The sequence below is a fragment of the Malania oleifera genome, chromosome 1, assembly GCF_029873635.1.
Source record: "Malania oleifera isolate guangnan ecotype guangnan chromosome 1, ASM2987363v1, whole genome shotgun sequence".
In the NCBI taxonomy this organism is placed as follows: domain Eukaryota; kingdom Viridiplantae; phylum Streptophyta; class Magnoliopsida; order Santalales; family Ximeniaceae; genus Malania; species Malania oleifera.
In genome coordinates, this window is record NC_080417.1 from 134,673,442 (window position 1) to 134,697,072 (window position 23,631).

The 23,631-nt window shown below is 38.7% G+C and overlaps 1 protein-coding gene across 4 annotated transcripts in view; it reads right to left on the reverse strand.

Moving 5' to 3' along the window:
• Positions 1-2,993: 2,993 nt before the first annotated feature.
• LOC131159661 (uncharacterized) overlaps positions 2,994-23,631 on the reverse strand; it is a 100,956-nt gene continuing 80,318 nt past the window's right edge. For 2 of the 4 annotated variants that reach the window (XM_058114752.1, XM_058114865.1), the window contains one exon: positions 2,994-3,283. The gene's annotated coding sequence lies outside the window, so the exon portion shown is untranslated. Of the gene's footprint in view, positions 3,284-18,863; positions 19,033-23,631 lie in introns of those variants that run through there. The other 2 variants (XM_058114872.1, XM_058114785.1) reach the window with 2 other exon arrangements.

The window sequence follows — 23,631 nt, forward strand, 5'->3', positions numbered from 1 at the left end:
AATGGGATTTCAGCAAACAATGGTGCCAGCCTTCTTTTTTGCTGTAAGAACCATTGTCGAAATGTCCTTCGAGATAGGAACAACTGCGGGACATGCGGGCATAAGTGTGGTTTTGGACAACTTTGTTGTGCAGGTAAATGCACCAATGTTGGCTTCAATGATCTTCATTGTGGTAAATGCAACAAAGCATGCGATTCAGGAGTTAAATGTGAGAATGGCTCATGCGGATATGCTTCGTGAACAAAGAAAAAAGATTTCTACATATAAGGAGTCTGAGCATTGAGATTTCACGTTCGTTTTTCTTTTGTAATTTTTTCAAGTACAGTATTATTGGTTCATTTTAATTGCTGACATGAATATATCAATTTGTTGGATTGTATATATAGGAAAAATAAGACCAGATGTTTATACATGCTGAAGATGTAGTTGCCAGATAAAACATTTTCATTATTAATTCTATGAAATAATTTATTTGTTTATGAATCGAATTCTCTTTCTTATTCTTCCTTTATTTTTTTTTATTTGTCAGCTGGATAGAATTTATGAAACTGAGATTGGCGGTGACTTTCAATTCGCATATGATTGGTGTGATTGAACAAGCACACAAGATAGCTTGACGAAAACTCTAAAATAATAATACTATTAAGCTTTCGTCTAAGAAAAGGAAAAAAAAAAAATTCAATCTAAAGAAAAATTCAAATTTCAACATCTCATAACCCTATGTTTGGATGCAAAGAGTTCAAATTTTAAGTTTGGAATTACGTGAAATTTAGAATAAATAAATTAGTTGTATTGTATATGACGAAACCAACAAAATTTGAAATCCAAGAATCAAAATTTTATGAAAAAATTATTGCTTAAAATGGATAAATATTGGACATCCCTTCATCAAAAGTGCTCACACCCGCCCCCTACTTCAATGACTAATAGTAGAAATCACTTTTCTGTCTCTCCAACACTCCCTTCCAAATACCTCTATAATCTCTAGAAACATCTAACAAAGACTTTCCATTATGCAACAAATTTGCAATAGTTGCCACTGAGATTTGGTTCTTCATGTAAAGAAAATTGTCAAGATTCATTAGAAGGTGACAATCTTCGTCTTTATGAGCAGCTTACATAATTTTTTTGGTAACCAAGGTTTAATCGACCTCTTTTGCTAATGCATATGCAGAGCGGCAAGAGAATGCCGATAGAAACAAGGGTAAAAAGCAAATATGTAAGGAAACCAAGTCGACTGAAATAGTAGGTATAATTCTCTGTGGATTTTAAAGATCAGAATAAGCAGAATAAATACTCAATTTATTGAGCATTTTAAATAATAGGTACAATTCTCTTTGATTTTTCAATAATGACAAGTGAAGAACTCCGAGCTTGATCTTCAAATCTATTACATTATTCAAACAAGAAGGTTGTGAAGATGAAAAATTCCAATCAAGAGGAAAGTTGAAAGCTTGTCCTAAAATTCTTGGAATATGGTCTTGTTTTGATTTTAGATTTGACAATTACACTCCTTTAGAAGTTGAAAGGCTTCATATTTTATTGTTGAGTTTTTCTTTCAAAAATATTTTCTATAGAAAATGTTGCTTTGTACTATCATACAATGTTTTGACATCAAATTAGCATCTCATAAATGAATTTAAATGGAAGGGAGGTGCCTCTATTTATAGAGTGGAGCTTCCATTGAGATTGTGCCAAAAAGTATGGCCAAAACCATTAAGTTGCCAAATGGGCTTTCTTAATAGATTTTTCTAAGCGTCATAGTCTCATATCAGATGTGTATTAGGGAGATCTTGGGTTTATAAGAATGGTTTAGGCTTCGACTATGTCAAGTGTCTTTTATAGGACAAACATGTGAGGTCAGTGGGTCAAAACTGACAATACCCCACTGGAGTTTGACCCAAGATCATTACATTTGGTATCATAACCACTCTGAGGGTACTATCATCTAAATGGATCCATCCTAGAGGTACTATCATGTGAGTGTATCCTACACAAAGGTGTAAGTCACTTTGACGAGGATGTCAAAGATCAAACGAGAGAGCTTGTCACGGTCCCACATCAAACATATACTAGAGAGATATTAGGCTTATAAGGATGGTTTAGGCTCCGACAATGTGAGGCGCCTTTTATAGGACAGACATGTGAAGCCAATGGACCAAAGCGGACGATACCTCACCAAAGTTGGACCTAGGACCACTACACTAAGTGACAAGACTTCCCACTTTGTGAGGGTAGGGGAGAGTTGTCACAATGAACACAACTTACTCTTGCTTTCATTTTTTTTTTTATGTAAAGAATTTTTCTTTAAACTCAAACTCGTGACAAATCGATCACAGAAGAGCAACCTTACTATTGATCCAAGGAGCACCTGCTAACTTTCTTAATAAGCCATAACCAAAAAGGGTTTTTCACCCAATTGAAATTGACCTAAATCCTTCAAATTAGTACAGAACTTGTCTTGATTCAAGCTTAATTTAGTTTAAACTATTTTGATTTGAGTTAGCTGAGCACAAAATTGATTACATTGGATTTATTTAGCTTGCCACAATACTAATTAAATTAAACTTTTAATAATAGGGTTAACTTTATTTATTTGGTGTGGAGACACATGGCAACGGGTGTTTATCTCCAATTAAATGGGAAAAAAATGAGTTTATATTAAGATGTGAGTGTTTATCTCCAATTGACTGGGGAGTCATATTTTATCCAAAAACAAAAAAGAGTTCAAATCAATATTCAAAGAATAGATTTATAAATTAATTTTTATCTCCCATATCCATTTTAATGTTTTTTTTTTTAAATGGATATTGCTTGCATATATCTTATTCAGTACAAAAAGTGATTATTTTATGTGTTGTTTTACTGTTTTAGGTAATCAACATTGTTGTTAGTTTAGGATATCCCCATCCCCACACCCCCCCGAAAAAAAAGGCTCAAAACAAGCCTAAGCTTTGTGAAAAATGCAGTTTGATATTGCCAAAAAATACCTATTTATTTTATCTTATATGTAAGATAAATATATTCATTAATTTTGATCTAATTAAGAACCTATCATAGAGACCCATATCATAATCCTATCCAAAGAGAGAAGAAGGCCTACGTCTACACCCAACTTTACTATTTGTTTACAGAATTGTTCATATAAAAAAAAAATAATGATGGAAAGTTGCCCAGAAAATACCTTTCCACCTTTAGGAATTTTTCTTTGAGTTTTCTCTCTAAGAAAACATAATTTGTAAAGAGCAAATTAGATCCTCCCCGAAGAACCACTATGGCCTTCCTGTCAATTTTCAATAAAATCATATCAATCTGTCAAATACTCAGATAAAATTTGCATAAAATTATATACAGTCCACATGCCACACTATTACACGCAATATCATTGATGAAAAATAAAATCTACATTTATCGAATTAATTTTTCCTTGTGGTTTGCATGGTGCAACTTGCCTACTTTTCGTTGTGCAACATTTTTATTACTGCCCCGAAAAGAGAAGAAAAGAGGGAGCAAGGGTGAGCAAAGTTGGATTTTCAGTGACAGCAACTAGTAATATACTATTTATAGAGCTCCGCCAAACCCCACTGACTATATATTTTGGGTGGACAAATTGTGCAATTACCCAAGTTGGTAGAGACAGCCGAAACTGTCCCGCAGTAAACATATGCACATCCAAGCTTTTGATGATTTTGCAAGTTGACCAAGAGACTCCTAGAGCCTGCCAAACCCCACTGATCAATAGAAACGAACACTTGGCCACTTTGTTTGGAACTTGTGGAATAACTTCCAATTTCATCCCACAAGGAAAATTTTTATTATCAAACCTCGTACTTTAAATACTCGGCCATTTCCATTGTCTTTCACCCACCAAGACACCCATTTCTCCTTCATCTCCTCAGCCTCACCAGTCCACAACACAACTTTCAGCAGTGAATATGGCTGCCACTCTCTTCCAACTCACAGCCATCCTTCTCACCCTTACCCTCCCTCTAACATTACTAGCCTCCCCCTCCCCACTGGCCTCTTTGATCGTTGCTAACACCGAAGATTACGAAGAGTACATCATCGATACCCCAATTTGTCAATACCAAATCCTTGAGGGGTAGATTTTTAGCGAGTATCATAAAAAAAGGCACACATTGTGATGTTACTAACAATATATGCAATGGAAATTCAGCAAATAATGGTGCTAGCCTTCTTTTTTGCTGTAAGAAACATTGTCGCAATGTCCATCAAGATAAGAACAATTGCGGGACGTGCGGGCACAAGTGTGGATTTGGACAATTTTGCTGTGGGGGTAAATGCACCAACATTGGTTTCGATGCCCTTAATTGTGGTAAGTGTAACAAAGCATGCGATTCAGGAGTAAAATGTGAGAATGGTTCATGCGGATATGCTTCATAAATAACCAAAAGGATTTCTACTTACAACTAGCTAGTCGATGCATAGACATTTTGTTGGGGTTTTACAGATCAAGTAATTAATGGATAAAAAATAAATAAAGTACACACACACCAATATTGACACCAGAGTTACGTGGTTCGGCCAAATTCCGGCCTACGTCCACGGGAGCGAGAGATTACTATTTACTGAAAAAAAATACAGAGAAGGAGGAGGATACAATCACTCAACTCTCACTCAACTCTCTTATGCACGCTGCAACTCACCACACTCACTTCTCTCTTTTCACATATACAACTCCACACACACACATATATATATACACAAGGGGGAGCAAAAATTCAACGGGTGGTGGCTTAATGTCAACATGTCCGGAAGAGTAGGTGGAGCAGCAAAGGATGACGGAGGAGCAGCTGGCGCCGTAGATGTTGAAGGAGCAGCAGCCGTCTGCTTTGACTGGGTATGGATTCATCAATTCTCCCCCTCCATACCCATAGGAGGAGAATAATATGTTAATCTTCAATTGTCGTCCATCCCAGCTATATCCCTACATAGCTGGAGCTTCTCATAAGTTACCCCCTTTGTTAACATGTCTGTCGGATTCTCTTTAGTATGAATTTTGACTAACTTCAACAATTGTTGTTCCATCACTTCACGTATCCAATGATAGCGAATGTCAATATGTTTTGTTCGGGAATGGTACATTGAATTCTTGCTCAAGTCCAGTGCACTCTGACTATCACAATGTACCTTGTATTCTTCCTGTTTGACTCCTAACTCTTGAAGAAACCGTTTTACCCACAACATCTCCTTCCTAGCTTCCGCTGCGGCAATATATTCTGCTTCTGTTGTGGATAGGGCAACACACTTTTGCAATTTTGACTGCCATGATACAGCTCCCCCTGCAAAGGTGAACAAAAAGCCTGATGTGGACTTTCTTCCATCAAGATCACTAGCCATGTCTGCATCAGTGTAACCCTCCAAGATTGGTTCAGCTTCCCCGAAACATAAGCATAATCCCGATGTACCTTTCAAGTACTTGAGAATCCATTTCATAGCTTCCCAATGGTCTTTCCCTAGATTGGAAAGAAACCTGCTCACAACGCCTACAGCGTGGGCAATGTCTGGTCTCATACACACCATTGTGAACATCAAGCTTCCAACTGCTGATGAGTATGGGACTATTGACATTTCTTCCCTTGATGAGTGAGACAACTTCTTGCTTAGCTTGAAATGATTAGCCAGTGGAGTACTTACTGGCTTGGCGCTTTCCATGTTGAACTTTTTGATTACCCGTTCAATATACTTCTCCTGTGATAACCATAACTTTCTGGCTTTCCTGTTGCGACGGATCCTGATGCCTAGGATCTGCTGAGCTGGGCCTAAGTCCTTCATTTCAAAAGATTTAGACAACTCCATCTTTAACTTGTTGATCTTGCTTGCATCCTAACCAATGATCAGCATGTCATCAACATAGAGTAGTAGGATGACAAGATTACCATCAAGAAATATTTGAACATATGCACACTGATCTGCTGCAGTCCTCTTGTATCCGTGACTCACCATGAAAGAGTCAAATTTTCTATACCATTGTCTCGGTGCTTGCTTAAGACCGTAGAGACTTTTCTTCAACCTGCAGACTAGATGTTCTTTCCCTGGAACTTCAAATCCTTATGGTTGCTCCATGTAGATGTCTTCTTCCAAGTCTCCATGTAGGAAGACTGTCTTCACATCCATTTGTTCAAGCTCTAGATTTAACTTGACTACTAATCCAAGTATGACTCGAATTGTTGTCATTTTCACTACTGGTGAAAATATCTCGTCAAAGTCAACGCCTTTCTTCTGTTCGAAACCTTTGACGACCAATCTGGCTTTATGCGTCACAATTTGTCCAGTACCATCTTTCTTAAGCTTGAACACCCATTTGTTCCTTAGTGCTCTCTTCCCTTTGGGAAGTCTTACCAGTTCATACGTTTGATTCTTATGTAAAGAATTCACCTCTGCTTTCATAGCTTCTATCCATTTGGCTTTGTCGGTATGAGACTGGACCTCTTGGAAACTTTCTGGCTCCCCCTAATCAGTGAGTAAAAGATATTCTGATTCTGGATATCTTCTCGACGGAATCAAAACACGACCTCTTTCAGATCTTCTGGGCTCAGCTTCTTCTGGAGGAGGATATACTTCATCATCTGACTGATGTGATGATTCTGCAATTTCTGGTGAAGGGGGTTGTTGCTCCCCCTGCTCAACACCGTCTACATCTGTTTCCAAATGATCATCCTGCAATTCTCCATGATTTGTGGGAGAATATGATGGTGTAGGATTTGTTACAATGACTGGAGCACTGGAACTAGGCTGGTTAGACTTTGTTTGTGGTTCAAAGTCCTCAAATACCTGGTTTTCATGGAAAACCACATCTCTCGATCTGATGACCCGCTTCCTCTCTGGATCCCATAATCTGTAGCCAAATTCATCATCTCCATAGCCAATAAAGATACATGAAATGGACTTCACGTCGAGCTTTTGTCTCTGCTCATTAGATATATATGCAAAAGCTTTGCACCCAAACACTCTTAGATGAGTGTAAGAAACTTTTCGTCTGGTCCATTCTTTCTCTGGGATTCCAAAATTAAGTGGTGCTGATGGTGATCTGTTAATAAGGTAACATGCGGCATGAATAGCTTTCCCCCAGAATGGCTTAGGTAATTTAGCCATACTGAGCATACTTCTAACTCTCTCCATAGTGGTCCGATTCATTCTTTCAGCTACACCATTATGTTGTGGGGTACGTGGGACCATCTTTTCATGCCTAATACCACGTTTAGTACAGTATGCTCTAAACTCGTTGGAAGTATACTCGCCTCCATTGTCTGTCCGGAGGCACTTCAATTTCTTCCCTGTTTGCCTCTCCACCATAGCATGAAATTCCTTGAAATATTTAAATACCTGGTCCTTTGTTTTCAGAAAATATACCCACACCTTCCTTGAAGCGTCGTCAATAAAGGTAACAAAATACCAGTTGTTGCCGATAGATTTTGCTTCAATAGGTCCGCATACATCAGAATGTACCAAACTCAATGGCTTTGACCTTCTCTTCATAGAGGAACTAAATGAAACTCTATGCTGTTTCCCAAATAAGCAATGAACACATGGGTTTAAGGCAATACCTTTTGTGATTTTGATAAATGCCTTCTTCGCCAGTGTAAGGAGCCCTTTTTCTCCCACGTGTCTGAGTCTCTTGTGCCATAGGTTTGGTGATGCTTCATCTTCCATTGCATTGATGGCATCAGTACAAATCTTCACTTGCATTTTGTACAATGTGTAGCAAATGCGTCCTCGTGATATTGTCAAATTACCTTTTGACAATTTCCAAGCACCTTTCCCAAAGTAGCTTTCATAGCCCTGTTTATCAAGGGCTGCCCCAGAAATAAGGTTGAGCCGAAGGTCTGGGACATGTCGAACATCCTTTAGTGTTATGGTGCAACCAATATTGGTCACAATTTGCACGTCTCCGATTCCCACGATCTGAGAAGAACTAGTGTTCCCCATCTAACTGTACCAAAATCTCCAGATTTATACATCGTGAAGAATTCCTTGTGGGGAGTGGCATGGTAGGAGGCTGCTGTGTCTACCACCCATTCAGTGTCGTGATTCCCAATATGACAGCATGCATCTTCATCAATTGAAAAAACTGATATATCTTGGGTTAAGGTGACCGTGTTCTCACCTTCTTCTTTCTTTTGTTGCTGGCAGCTTTGACCATGATCCCGCCGAAATTTTCGACAATCTTTCTTCATGTGGCCTTCAATGCCACAATAGTAACAAGAGATTTTCCCTCTCTGCCAATTTTTACCATCACTGAATCTGCCGCGATCCTGGGATCTTCCTCTAGATCTGCTTCTACCTCTGCCTCTACCTCGACTTCTGGTACTGGTACTTTCTTGAGGTCGGCCTCTAGTTTCAGTAACAAAGGCTTGTGACTGATCTGCACCTGTTTCTTTTCTCCTGGCCTCTTCGTTGAATAAGGCATCTTTTACCATCGCCATGGTAAGTTTGCCGTCAGGAGCTGAATTGCTGAGAGTGATAACCAATGTCTCCAAGCTGTCTGGTAAGGAGCTAAGAAGCAGCAATGCTTCTGTTTCATCGCCAAGATCCATCTTCACAGTTGAAAGCTGATTTACTAGATTTTGGAACTCACTAGTATGTTCAGCTATAGAGGTCCCGCTTTTTAACTTTAGATTAACAAGCCGTCTCATTAACATGGCTTTGTTGCGGGCAGTCTTGGCCTGGTACATGTTTTCCAGATTCTCCCAAAGACTATAAGCATCAGTCTCTTGTGCGACGTGATGATATACCTTGTGGTCAATCCATTGTCTGATTTGACCAATGGTCTTCCTATTCATTCTTCTCCAATCATCATCTTTGACGGAATCTGGTTTCATACCTTTATAATCCAAAGGGTCTGCCAAATCCTTACAATTAAGGAGATCCTCCATCCGAGACCTCCACAGAGTGTAATTGGAAGCCGTGAGTTTGATCATAGTACCCGAGTCTGACTCCTCCATTGATTTTTAAGCACTAACTTGCTTGTGCAAAAAAATTGGGGCAGAATCTCAAGAAACCGAATGTACGGTTGCGTCTGGAACGGTCGAAAACCCTGGAAATGGCTTAAATTGTTCAAAAAACGGACCTGAAATGGCTTTGAAAAGCCTGGTCAAACTTCAGTCAAAAATTGGTCAACACTGGTCAACTATGCTGACGTGGCAGCAATGACGTGTCAGCTGACGCGGCGCTGAAGTGGCTTGCTGACTGTGCGGCTGACGTGGCCTGGCACTGGTTGACGCGGCGCTGACTCAGCTGTTGATGTGGCGTTGCCCGGGTTGCTGACTAGGCGCCACATGTCGCTGACTGGCGCGGGTCCCGACTGACGTGGTTGGGTGACATGGCGCTGACGAGGGTCCCGGGCGACGTGGCGCTGACGTGGCCGTTGTCTTCCTCCTGCGAATGTGCGCCGGACGTTCACCGGCGCGTGACGCTACTTCCCGATGAGTAGCCGGTGCGTGGAGGCGCGTATGGGAGCGTGGAAACGTCCCCTGGACGTTGGAGCTGCGTGTGGGCACGTGTGACGTCGTCTGATGTTGTTTGGAGCTCCGGTTGACACCGTTTGCTTTGTCTCGACGAGTGGAGTTTGATGGTGGCCTCAAAATTAAATTTTGAGCTACTGGACAGAGGCTCAAAATCTGGGAATTTTCTCCGATCTGAAATTCTGCTCCAACAATACGCTCTGATACCACTTTGTTGGGGTTTTACAGATCAAGTAATTAATGGATAAAAAATAAATAAAGTACACACACACCAATATTGACACCAGAGTTACGTGGTTCGGCCAAATTCCGGCCTACGTCCACGGGAGCGAGAGATTACTATTTACTGGAAAAAAAATACAGAGGAGGAGGAGGATACAATCACTCAAATCTCACTCAACTCTCTTATGCACGCTGCAACTCACCACTCACTTCTCTCTTTTCACATATACAACTCCACACACACACACACACATATATATATATATATATATATACACAAGGGGGAGCAAAAATTCAACGGGCGGTGGCTTAATGTCAACATGTCCGGCAGAGTAGGTGGAGCAGCAAAGGATGACAGAGGAGCAGCCGGCGCCGTAGATGTTGAAGGAGCAACAGCCGTCTGCTTTGACTGGGTATGGATTCATCACATTTCACTCACTATATTCTTTTGTAAATTTATTGGATTCAATATGTGTTTGATTCACCTCAATTGATTACATCAATGTTGATTAGTTAGATTTTATTGATAAGTGTAATAAGACCAAATAGTTATAAACAAATAGTATACTTTCCCCTTTCCCTTTTTTCCTTTTTTCTTTTTAATTTGTTTCCTTGTTGAACAGAGTTCCTAATTTGAGAGATGGCAACTTTCACCACACAAATGTGCTTAGTGTGATTTAAGATGTATACTAATAGCTTGATGAAAAATCCTAAATTATAACATTATTAAATTTTAATTTGACAAATAAAAAATAAATATTAGTCCCCAAAAAGAAAAATGAAAATCGTGTTCAACATTTGATTTCAACTAATGGGCAATGTTATGGGGGAAAAGGCACTCCTATGGAAATACAAGATAAAGGAAACAAAGAGAATATGTATATTTTCCCTTAAATGTTTATAAATGAGCAGTCTTGGTTACGTTGCCTTTGTCGCTTGGGTGGCTACTTGATATTTCTAGGTCACCTAGGCAACAAGTAAATCGTCTTACCCAAGCAATTGTTTCCTTGTAACTCTTCAGGCGATTTCCCTAACTAGATGACTCTTATGATTCTACAAGGGAGCACGAAAATACAGTGCAAACAATGCTTCCTACAACTACTCCATTTAGTTACACTTAAATGTTTATATATAAGCAATCCTAACGCTTTCAACCTAGAATATGTATTTCATTCACTATATTCCTAGGCCGAATGGTTTCCTAATCAGTCAATTTACATATAGGTAATGCCCCTGAAGCCTATTGGAACGCATTTGACCAATTGATGACGAGGATTAAGAGAAGATCACCCAATACTGAATTTAGGCCAGACCACTAGATGGTCCTCATATAACTCGGAATTTTCACCAATTAATTTAACAATTTTCAAATTAGTCTTGAGATTATTTTCATTCTTAAGATTGCCTTAGTTTTCGACAAACTTTAAATTCTTGGCTGAAAAATAATTCTTGAATTCCTCATGGTCGGTCGAGCTAAATTATTCCTCGTTAATATATTCAACTGTTGAAATCCCGAGTATTTGTGGGAATAGTGAGTAAATTTGGAAAGTGGGTAAAAGTAGAAGATTGTATATTATTCTATAGGGAAATTGTTTCCTTATTTAGAATATTTGATTGTATTATATATTGTAAGATTGGATGTACATAATTTAGAATTCAAGGAATACAAAAATCGAATTCCGTTTACATGGTATCAGAGTTAGGGTTTCTCAACCTTAGCTAACTATGGCCAGCAGCAGCATCAACAGCAGAGGGTCGACCGCTTCTAAAAATATCGACGGCAACTCAGAGGCCATCCGTTGGGGGTTCGAATGGGCTAGACAACACAGCCTTTCCACTCTCAGTGAAGAAATTAAAAAGAAAAGATTTCTGCGAGTGGGCTCAATCCATAAAATTGGTGATTGAAGGAAAAGGGAGACTAGGTTATCTTACCGGTGAACAGAGAAAACCAGACTCTACCGATGTTGTAGCCTTGCAAGAATGGAGGCCTTAAATACCAACCCTAAATTTGAATGGGCTTGACGTCTTGGCCTTAACTTCAAAAAGCCCTACAAGATCTGGGCAAAAGTCACAAAGAGGAAAATTGTGGTGCGAGCACTGTCGTAAGCCAGGTCATTCAAAAGATACCTGCTGGGAGATTCATGGAAAGCCTGGAGACTGGAAGCCGAGACAATATCAAAAAAATCGTGACTAGCAGGCTACTACTGATACTTCAACTGAAAGGTCACAAGGTGAGAAAAACAATAATACCACTCCAAGTGGTGTATTTAGTCCTAAGCAGTTGGATCAGCTATATATGTTTTCCTCAATTCAGACATTGGGTCAGTCTTCCACTGATTCTTTAGCTCACCGAGGTAATTTTTTGTCAGTCCTAAATACTATATCCCATTACAATTCACCATGGATAATTGACTCGGGTGCATTTGATCATATGACTGATTCTTATCATTTGTTCTCATCCTATTCACCATATGCTGGAAATCTGAAAGTTAAAATTGCAGATGGATCTCTCTCACCAGTTGCAAAGGAAGTATTCACATATTTGATTTTATAAATTTAAAATATGTCCTACATGTCCCTAAGTTATCTTGCAACTTGTTATCCATTAGCCAGTTAACAAAAAGACCCCAATTGCTCGCTAAATTTGTTTCATCTCACTATATTTTCTAGGACCTATCATCGGGGAAGACGATTGGTAGTGCTAAGGAGTATAAGGGACTCTACTACTTTGAGGAGGCAAGAACGAGTGAACAATGTAATACTGCAATTTGTGATTCTGCATCTATTTCTAGAGATAGTGAACTTTTGTTATGGCACTCTAGGATAGGTCACCCAAATTTTCAATATTTAAGACTTTTATTTTCTTCTATTTGTTCAAATAAAACGTCTTCTGATTTTCAATGTGAAGTGTGTGAGCTTGCAAAACACTAGCGTACTTCTTTCCCAACATCCACATACAACCATCCCGCCCATTTACTATGATTCATAGTGATTTGTGGGGACCCTCACGATCCCCCAATCGCACACATACGAAATGGTTTGTTACTTTTATTGATGATCATACTCGTATTTGTTGGGTTTACTTGTTGAAAGATAAAACTGAAGTTCATTCCATTTTTGTCAGTTTTCACTCTATGATTCAAACACAATTCCAAACTGACATTCAAATTTAAAGTATTGCTAATGGTACGGAATATTTTAATGATATTCCGGGAACTTATCTTAAAAAAAAAGGGGATTGGTCACTAGAGTTCTAGTGTGGATACCCCTTAACAAAATGGGGTCACTGAACGAAAAAACAGACATATACTTGAAGTAGCTCAGGCGTTGATGTTCTCTACAAATATGAAAAACTATTTTTGGGGAGATGCTATCTTAACAGCTACACATCTCACTAATCGAATGTCGAGTCGAGTTCTTTCCTTTGCCACTCCTCTCCAGAAATTCCAGGAACATTTTCCTACCTCTCAACTCCACTCCAGTCTCCCTCTGAAAATCTTTGGATATACTGCATTTGTCCATGTTCATGCTCACAATCGGGATAAATTGGAACCTTGTGCCGTTAAATGCGTCTTTATTGGTTACTCTCCTACCCATAAAGGCTACAAATGTTATGACCTTGTCTCAAAAAAAATGTTTGTTAGCCTTGATGTCACGTTCTTTGAAACCACTCCTTATTTCCAAAAGCCCTCTCTTCAGGGGGAGAAGTGGAGTGAAGATAAGTTCTTTGATTTCTTTACTACTAACTTTGTGCCATCTACTGCGTCTCCCATTGCTTCATTCCCTGACCCATCTACCAAGTCTCCCATTACATCATTTCCTGACATGTCATACACAAAAGATTACTTAACCTCAGGGGGAGATGTAGAAAAGCAAAACGACATAGAAATTCTTGTTTACTCAAGAAAGTTGAACACAAAAAATAGGGAGAATCTCATACTTGAGGCACCAAGAGCGTTGGAACCGATGATAGCTCCGAGCAACCATGAGTCCACGCCCAATCCCGATCTGGTAATAGATATTCATGAGCTCCCTTCTGATAAGCATGTACCTGATGACATCAATTTACCCATTGCAGTTGGAAAACAAACCAGGTCGTGTACTTAATATCCCTGGTCTAAATACATGTCTTATAAAAGCTTGTCTACAGGATATTGTGCTTTTACCTCTAACCTTGACAGGATGAAAATTACAAAGAATATTTAGGAAGCCTTGAAAATTCCTGAATGGAGGGAGGCTATCATGGAGGAAATGTGGACCCTAGAGAAAAATGGAACTTGGGACGTAATGAATTTTCCGAGAGGGAAGAAGTCAGTTGGTTGTAAATGGGTCTTCATAGTGAAATATAAAGATGATGGAACAGTTGAACGATATAAAGTCAAATTCGTAGCAAAATGATTTACACAGACTTATAGCATTGACTACACGGAGACATTTGCACCAATGGCAAATTTGAATACAGTTTGGGTCCTCTTGTCCTTGGCAGCCAATTTAGATTAACCACTATAGCAACTCAACATTAAGAACGCATTTCTAAATGGCGAGTTAGAAGAAAAAGTCTACATGACGATACCACCAGGTTTCAGTAAGAAAGGTGAAGAAAACATAGTATGTAAACTCAAGAAGTCCTTGTATGGACTCAAGCAATCTCCCAGAGCTTGGTTCGACAGATTTGCAAAAGTAATAAAGAACCAAGGATATCGACAAGGGCAATCAGATCACACTCTATTCTTCCAACAGTCTGAAAGTGGTAAGAGAACGATTTTTATAGTGTATGTTGATGATATAATCCTAACTGGGGATGATACAGTAAAGATGGAAAGATTAAAGAAAGTCCTAACTACTGAGTTTGAAGTTAAAGAATTGAGACAAATGCGGTATTTCTTGGGCATAAAAGTTTCTAGATCAAAAAAGGGTATTAGTGTCTCTCAGCAAAAGTATATCACTGATCTCCTAACCGAAACTGGCATGCTTGGATGCAAACCTAGTGAAACCCCGATTGAAGCAGTAAAGATGGTCGAAGACTGCGGAATACCAGTTGAAAAGGAAAGGTATCAAAGATTGGTTGGTAAGCTAATCTACCTATCACATAGCAGACCCGATATTGCATATGCGGTAAGTGTGGTAAGCCAACACATCCATTCACCAAAAAAGGCTCATCTAGATGTTGTGTACAAGATCCTTAGATATCTCAAAGGCTTTCCGGGCAAAGGACTTTTCTTCAAAGATGTGAAAGTAAGGAAGTAGAAATTTTTACAAATGTATATTGGGCAGGATCAGTGGAAGATAGAAGGTCTACCACCGGATATTGCACCTTCGTATGGGGAAATTTGGTAACTTGGAGAAGCAAAAAACAAAATGTAGTGGCTCAAAGTAGTGTTGAAGCTAAATCCAAGACAGTTGCTCAAGGAATATGTGAAGGACTGTGGTTACGAAAATTCTTGGAAGAGCTACAGATTCCGATGAAATTTCCTATCAAACTCTATTGTGACAACAAAGCAGTCATCAGTATCTCTCTCAATCCAGTTCAACATGACAAGACTAAACATGTGGAAGTGGACCAACATTTTATCAAAGAGAAGGTTGAAAAAGGAACCATCTATGACTTATGTACCTACCAAAGAACAAACTGCAGATATCTTTACTAAAGGGTTAGCACGACAGAACTTAAGTTAGAGATGATTAATATCTATGATCCAACTTAAGGGGGAGTGTTGAAATCCCGAGCATCCGTGGGAATAGTGAGTAAATTAGGAAAGTGGGTAAAAGTAGAAGAGTGTATATTATTTTGTAGGGAGATTGTTTCCTTGTTTAGAATATTTTATTGTATTATATATTGTAAGATTGAGATGTTCGTAATTTAGAATTCAAGGAATACAAAAATTAAATTCCGTTTACATCAACCCATTATGAAGTCTTAATGACGTGGTTGATGGTGGGATTAGCCTCTTCATCTTCTTCCTATAATTAGCCAAATAAATCATTCTCATGATCTTCATGGCTGATATTATCTATAATCAGAGCCTATTGCCTCTCATGTTGTTAAATATGGTTAAGATCATTATAGGCAATGCTTCGACTAAAAGGAGATCGTGGGGAATTGTCGTTTGCCCCCAACATCCACTATAAAAAGGCAGGTTGGCCAAATCCATCACAAGTCTTTGGCAATGTTTCAACCACTTCCATGGAATGAATGTGAGATATCTGCAATGGAAGCTTTCCTAGGTGTTTTTGTTGTGAGTCCTAAACTACCAAACATGTCCTTCACAGGTTTTCTATCCAGAATCTCATCTCACTCTTCAAATCACGGTTATCTTCATCGTGGTTGTTACCACATGAGAGCTGTGAATGACCTCATGAAAACTTTCTTCAAGCAAATTGTTATCAAATCATCGCCAAATAAGCATTGATGAGTCTAATTAGCCTTGGTGACATCATATTTTTATTTTACACCTTTGGTAACTAGTAACATAATGGATCCCACCATGCATGCCAAAAAGATGTTTGATCGGAATCAAACAACTTTTAAAGGATGGCGATGATAAGATTCAGATGGGGTGAAATGTACTAGTTATGCTAACCAACGTCAATGGTGCAAGGATAGGGATAAAATAGTAGATTTCGTACAAATCGTGGAAAGAGGGAGAAAGATGGGGAGGTGAAAGAACTTAAATTAGATGAAGGAGGAAAAGGAGATAAGAGGGGATAGATTAAAATGGGAGACAGAGAAAAAAAGAAAAGGGGGATAAAAGGCACTAGGCCTTTCCTAACTCTGAGTTATTGCATATGTATTTTGAATTAATTTGAGTTATCTTACAAGGTAGTTTGTACCCCATATTTATATTCTATAACAGTTAAACCTACATCAATTTTAAGGTTACAAACCATAAACTCGATCCATATATCCTAATTATAAATTCGATCTGCTTCTAAACATTAAAAGTCTAATCATAAATTTATGCCATTTTTAAACATTAAACATCCAATTATTATAGTTGGCATTCATGCTCGCCCAATGCTTATCTAACTCATTGCTTAATGACTAGGCGATCTCAGATGATTGGAAAACATTTTTCACTCGATGAATGAACAATCTCCATCGCTTAGTGTAATGGTCTTGGGTCCAACTCCAGTTAGTACACATCCAATGTGGGACCGTGACACTTAGGTAGCCACTTATGATCTCCTTGTCTCACCTGGTGACTAGGTGATCAACGTCATCTAATGGCAGCGTAGCCTTTGTCCTCTGGATGGTTATTTGATATTCTTAGGTCGTCTAGGCTACAGATAACTTGCTTTACCTGAGCAATTTTGTCAGTGTGACTCTTCAAGCGATTTTTCTGACTGGGCGACTATCACCATTCTCCAAGGAAGCGCAAAAATACAATACAAATAATAAGTTAAAGAACAATCAATAGTTTTTTCTAATAGAATAGTTTTAATATCAACAAGCACATCAAATAGCCCTTAGTCACTATTCTACTTGAAAATACAAAATTGTGCAAATTAACATTTAAAAAAAAATTAAAAAATGTTGTTTTTCAAGAGAGAGAGAGAGAAAGAGAGGCATCACAAGAAGAATCATGAATGCATATACCCACGCATGTTACCCTCTACCTCTCTCCATTTCCTATTCTACACTTCCACTACTCTCTCCTCTCTCTTCATACTGCTCCGGGCACATGATATCTCCTCCCATGATGAATAGCAATGCTAAACAACAACATTTATCAAGCCTTAACATTCCTTTTGTGTCAATGGCTGGACAATTCATAAGGTGTAAATTGTCATGCATCACTAGTTAAAACACTCTTACTTTACTAGTCAATCAAAAGTATACTGTAGTTAACCACAAGAACACATTCACAATCATCAAATATAAATCAAAAGTAGTAAGAAATCATGCAATCAAATGACACAATGAATTGTAAAGCAAAACAATTCATTGCTAACACTTATATAAGCGTGTATTTAGTAATGGAAGCAAATAGACTAAACATGTTCACTAATGCTTGTGAGTTTTACAATGACTGATTAATACTCGCTCTCACCTAAAGAGTTTTATGTGGTATTCTAGCTTTCACACTAGAAAACATAAAATTAATCAAGAAGTCATACTCTCATTTTACATTAAAGCATAAACTCATTCAATGAATAAAACATATGATTACCAATCCCATGTACACAAGACGTGCGGTCACAGATAAGCATGATATCCTAAACAAGCTTAGCTTGTTCCACCCAAAATGTAGCTAATTTGAACATGGTGATATAAACAAAAAATGGATCACCCATATTCAACTATGATAATTTTTATTTTTATTTATTTTTTCACAAACTTACATTGAACGCAAGCAAGATTACTAGAAGCCAACACCTCCAGGCAACCATGGCTTTAATACCATGTTAATCAACCATTTTACCTAAAAACTTAAGCTATTAATCTATGGACCAGCAACATAAATCAAGCCTTAATAGTCTTCAAAATGGGACTCTAAAAATATAAATCAACTAAATAAAGAAATAAGCAAATCTCTCCCAAAAATGATGTTTCAAATAAATTACAACTCTGTATTTAATTATTTTGGATGTAAAGGGATAAAGTAGACTTGTCCGCCAACCCTCCCAGCCCAATGATTAGGTCCATAAAAAAAAATGAGTTGGAAGGCTTGATTCAAATAAACTAAATTCAAGCAGGCTTAAATTTTTTTAAAAAAAATACAACTCTATCTTGTCTGAAAAATACATATTTTATAAGATACACATATTCATTAATCTTTTTTTCTAATGTTTAAGGAGATAAAAATGCCTACACCCGATTTTTCTACAAGTCTAACAAGCAAATGATACATATATACAAAATTGAGTGATGTCATAAAATCTAAATTTAGAAATAAACTAGGAGCCTGCCAACCCTAGAATACAACACTAAAAAGGAATCCAACATCAATACAAATCCAGCTATAGTATTATTTTGATCCAATGGTAATAAACTAAACATGTTATAATTATATTAAATCATGCGTTCTTGGACATAACTCTTGAAAGATAACCCTTGAAAGATTTCAACTCAATTGGGATTTGCTAAAATATGATTGAAGCATATCTAATATTTGATATATATGAATGAAATGAAGTGGAAGTGAAATGAAGCGAAAATTTATATTGTAAAAATATAAAATTAGAAGGATGTATTTCATTATATTTCATTCTATTTGGTGTAGCAAACAAATCGTTAGTTCTCACATTGTGCTCCCTATATCGTGCATGGCCTGGCACATTGATTGAAGCCGAAAAGTATATTCTCTTACTTTTTGGAAAGAATCTGATTAAAGAAAGTGGGGAAATGTTAAGTATAATTAATAAGGCAAATCCATTAGCACACACCACCACTAAAAAAGCTAATCCATTAACAAGAAACTGTTTGAAAGGCAGACAAGTTCATATAAAATAAACACAAATGCATCCAACAAATGTCTTCTCATCACTAAATAAAGTGCAGAATAGTCCATATAAAAATAATAATAGAAAATTGTGCAGAATATTTCTTCCCATCTCTAGTGATTTTTTATTGAATTCTCCTAAAAGTAGTGTGTTTTGCAAAAAAAAAAATAAATAAATAAATAAATCCTCCCAAAGGACCATTCTTCTTATCAATTGTTCTGACTAATAAAATCAGGCCAAGTACCTAGATAGAGTTCATATATAATCAATTATAGCGCACATGCCATGTTGAAAATTAAACTTGAACAGTGAGACGGTGGCAGCAAAAATTTGACTGCAGCAGCTTCATCAACTGGCAGCCCACCTCCATTGAAATTGAGCAAGATTCGGCCACCAACCTCACCAAACCAGCCACAATCGTTGAAGTTTAATTCTCACCATTATTGATTATATTATTGTATGTTTTACTATAAATAGGTGTGTGTATGTGTTGTGATAATGTGGTGTGTTGAGAGAGAAAAACCAACGAGTGTTGAGAGAGTTGTTTCCTCTGTATTATTGTTTCAAATTGAAATATATTTGTGTGCAATTTATCCTTACTGAGTTTCAATCACAATCAGTGACTGAGTGTTCCTCTCCACCCATCAATGGTATCAGAGCGTCCAGGAACGTTGAAATCCGCCAAACAGAGGCAAACAAAGAAAAAATCCGATTTTCTCCCAGTTTTGAATTTGCTCAAAATTCAAAATTGAGCATACCATTTTGAAATTCGACTCGAGTCGATTCTAACGGTGAAAACCACGTTTCAAACGAACACCGAGAGACTCCGCACGCGCTCCCACGCGCCTCCCACGAAGATAGCGTCCTTCCCACGCCCGCACGCGCCAACAAAGACTCCGGCAAACGTCGACACGCGCCCGCACGCGTCTTCTTCACCCTATTGGCGATCCGGATCCGCGACTCGTAAGCTGGATCCGTACCCGAGATTTGACCCGCATCCGACCCGCTCCCAGCAACGGACACGCGGCACGCGTAGAGAACGCCACGTGGCGTAATGGGAACATTAACGCCGTTAAATTGCCGTTAAGTTAAACCGGTTAGTTTAAAAATTCACCAGAATTTTCCTGTAGCCGGTTCAGTGATTTTTAGACTGGTTCTTTGCAACCCAAAACCGGTTCCGAAGGTTTTTCGATCTTCTGAATACATTGGTGGCATCAGATTTGCCAAAATCAGTCCCCATTTCTCTGTTTTTATATATTAAATTCAATGGCTAACGGTACTATCCAATCGGTCATTCCAAAATTGACCCGGGAGAATTATGACAACTGGTCGATTCAAATGAGAGCCCTTCTAAGTGCTCAGGATGTCATGGACATCGTTGAAGATGGGTACAGAGAAAGCCCATCAAAAGAAGCCGAAACAGCTATGCCCGATGCTCAAAAAACGATCTTGCGAGCCGATCGAAAGAAAGATTGTAAGGCGAAATCCATAATCTACCAAGGCCTTGATGAGGCCACGTTAGAAATCATCGCCTCTGCCAAGACATCCAAAGAAGTCTGGGACTCTCTCCATCGAACACACAAAGGTGCAGATAAAGTGAAAAAGATTCGTCTTCAGACATTGCGAGGTGAGTTTGAATCTCTCAAAATGAAGTCTACTAAATCCATTGCTGACTACTATACACGAGTAATGGTAGTATCAAATCAATTGAGAAGAAATGGAGAGACTCTCAATGACGAGAGAATTTGTGAGAAAATTTTGCGATCTCAAGATCCAAAATTTGATTATATTGCTGTGACCCTGGAAGAAACAAAAGATCTTGAAACAATGTCCGTAGAAGAACTTGTGGGCTCACTCCAAGCCCATGAGCAGAAAGTCAACAGAAGAAGTGATGATAAAGCACTGGAGCAAGCTCTCCAAACGAAGTTGTCCCTCACTACAGATAGATACGACAAAGGGGGGACGTCACAGCAAGGAAGAGGACGAGATCGATGATCTCGTGGAAGAAATTCTGGAAATTTTGATTCCAGAGGAAGTAGCAGAGGCGGAAGAAATTCTACTAGAGGAGGACGAAATCAACAGAACTATGTCCCACGAGGCAGAGGACAAGGAAGAAGAGGAGGATACAATAACCGCTCGAATGTAGACAAAAGAAACATTCAATACTACAATTGTCACAAGTACGGACACTATAGTAATGAATGTTGGGGGCGACAACAAGAAAAGGTTAATGAGGAGGTCAACCTTGCCGAAACTGAACATGCAAATAGAGAATCGTTGATGCTGATGGCACACAATTCAACTCCCCAGGACCAAAATGTTTGGTACCTTGATTCTGGAGCCAGCAACCATATGACTGGCAGAAAGAACTTATTATTTGAACTTGATGAAAAAGTTCAATAGCAGATCTCTTTCGGCGATAATTCTAAAATCCCAGTCCGAGGGAGAGGAGATGTTTTGATCAAACAGAAGTCTGGAGATCATGCTTACATCTCCAACGTCTACTTGTGCCAGCCATGAAGACTAATATACTTAGTCTCGGACAGCTCGTGGAGAGAGGCTATCGAATTAGCCTCAGTGATAAGCAGATGGTGATAATAGATGCTCGAGGAAAGCTTGTTACTCGAGTTCAAATGGCAAAGAATCGAATGTTTCCGCTCGCCATCCAACATGATACGCCAAGGTGTTTGAGCGCTATCATTAGCAACAAAGACTGGCTATGGCATCTAAGGTATGGGCATCTAAACTTTGAAAGTTTGAAACAATTAGGAAGCAAGAAGATGGTGAAGGGCTTACCCAATATCCATCATCCAAATGTGATATGTGAAAGCTGTATTTTGAGCAAGCAATACAGAAACAGCTTTGGAAAGCAAGCCGACTGGAGATCAACCATGCCTCTCCAGCTAATACACACAGATGTGTGTGGTCCACTAAGACCATTTTCGAATGGACAGAATCGATACTTCCTCACCTTCATTTACGACTACAGCAGGAAGACCTAGGTCTACTTCCTGAAAAAGGAAGTTAGAGGTGTTCGACAAGTTCAAAGAGTTCAAATCTCTTGTGGAGAAACAGAGTGGCTTCTGCATCAAGTCACTCCGGTCAGATCAAGGAGGAGAGTACAAAGACGAAGCTTTCCTGGAATTCCTTAGACAACAAGGGATTCAGAAACAGTTCACACCATCATACACTCCCCAGTTGAATGGTGTAGCCAAAAGGAAGAACCGCACAATCCTTAACATGGCTAGAAGCATGTTAAAGGATAAAAATGTGCCTAAGAGTTTTTGGGCAGAAGCAGTGTTATGTGCAGTCTATCTGCTCAATAGGTGTCCTACAAAGAATCTTGATACAAAGACACCATATGAAGCCTGGAGTACTCACAAGCCCAGTGTAAGTCATCTTAGGGTGTTTGGCTCCATAGCCTACACCAAGATCCCAGTAGCAAGAAGGACAAAGCTGGAAGATAAAGGAGAGAAGTGTATCCTCGTTGGATACGGTGACAGCACCATGGGATATCGACTCTACAATCCCATCAACAAGAAAGTCTTTCACAGCCAGGATGTCATTTTTGAAGAAAATGAATCCTGGAAATGGGACCAGGCTGAATGTTCCAAAGATGCGGAATTGACACTTGAAGGAGAAGAACCTACACAGACAAGAGAAGTGGCTATCGAGCCACAAATTCCTGAGCTGCAAACACCTCCACGTGGTTCACCACAGAGGAATGAAGCTCCATCACCAATAGAGCGTGAAATCTCAGACATGAGACCTAGAGGAGCTCGAAATCTAACCGATCTGTATGAAAATATAGAACCAATGGAAGAATATGTTGCTCTAAACTGTCTGTTGCTAACTAGCGACCCAATTAGCTTTGAGAAAGCTAACGAAGAAAACAAATGGAGGAAAATGATGGATGAGAAGATTCAATCCATAAAGAAGAACAAGACTCGGGAGTTGACAAATCTCCCGAAAAGCAGCAAAACTATTGGTGTAAAATGGGTCTACAAGACCAAGAAGAACACTCAAAGAGAAGTCCAAAGATACAAAGCAAAACATGTTGCCAAGGGTTACAGGAAGAAAGAAATGGAATTGATATCTTGCAGAACGTATGATCGGATGGCTAATATTTCAAAGCCACTCAGGCATGATATTTTTGTAAGACTGAAGACAATGCTCGAAATGACAAAGTTAGGAGAGTCAAGTTTAAGGGGGGATGTTGAAAATTAAACTTGAACAGTGGAACGGTGGCAGCAAAAATTTGACTGCAACAGCTTCATCAACTGGCAGCCCACCTCCATTGAAATTGAGCAAGATTCGGCCACCAACCTCACCAAACCAGCCACAATCGTTGAAGTTTAATTCCCACCATTATTGATTATATTATTGTATGTTTTACTATAAATATGTGTGTGTATGTGTTGTGATAATGTGGTGTGTTGAGAGAGAAAAACCAACGAGTGTTGAGAGAGTTGTTTCCTCT